Source organism: Humulus lupulus, chromosome 2, assembly GCF_963169125.1.
Source record: "Humulus lupulus chromosome 2, drHumLupu1.1, whole genome shotgun sequence".
NCBI classification, from domain to species: Eukaryota; Viridiplantae; Streptophyta; class Magnoliopsida; order Rosales; family Cannabaceae; genus Humulus; species Humulus lupulus.
The window spans coordinates 270,798,750-270,799,213 of record NC_084794.1 but is presented as its reverse complement, the minus strand read 5'-3'; the positions used below and the strand labels follow the sequence as shown (position 1 = coordinate 270,799,213).

The following is a 464-nucleotide window of genomic DNA, read 5'->3' as shown; positions in this document are numbered from 1 at the left end:
ATGATTGGGCATTATGGCAAGGACTAGAACATATAGAACAAACATCTTTTCTTGCTTGTATTGGAGAATTTATAGTTTGGCTTATGGCAAAAGCTTATACTTTTCTCGCTAATTTGTCTCAGGATGTTCTTATGTCTAATTCATCTTTTACTTCATACCTTCCTCCTCTTTTTGATGAATTAGTTGACCTAGACCTAGGATCAAAATAATTCCATTGTTGTGAATTGACAGACAAATCTTCAAGGGCGTCCCAAGCCTCTTGTCCTTGAAATTTTAAAAAATTTCTGGTATGCATAGATTGAATCATTTGACAATTAGAGGGAGTCAAACCATCATAAAAATATTTTACAAATTTCCATTTTTCAAAACCATGATGAGGACATTTTAATAATAAATCTTTCCCAACATTCATAAAACTCTTCATTATCTTTTTGAAAAAACTCGGAGATTTCTCTGCTTAGACT

General features: G+C 32.1%; 1 pseudogene; it reads left to right on the top strand.

Annotated features, from left to right (window-relative positions):
• Positions 1-365: 365 nt before the first annotated feature.
• On the top strand, positions 366-464 carry LOC133820801 (small nucleolar RNA R71; annotated as a pseudogene).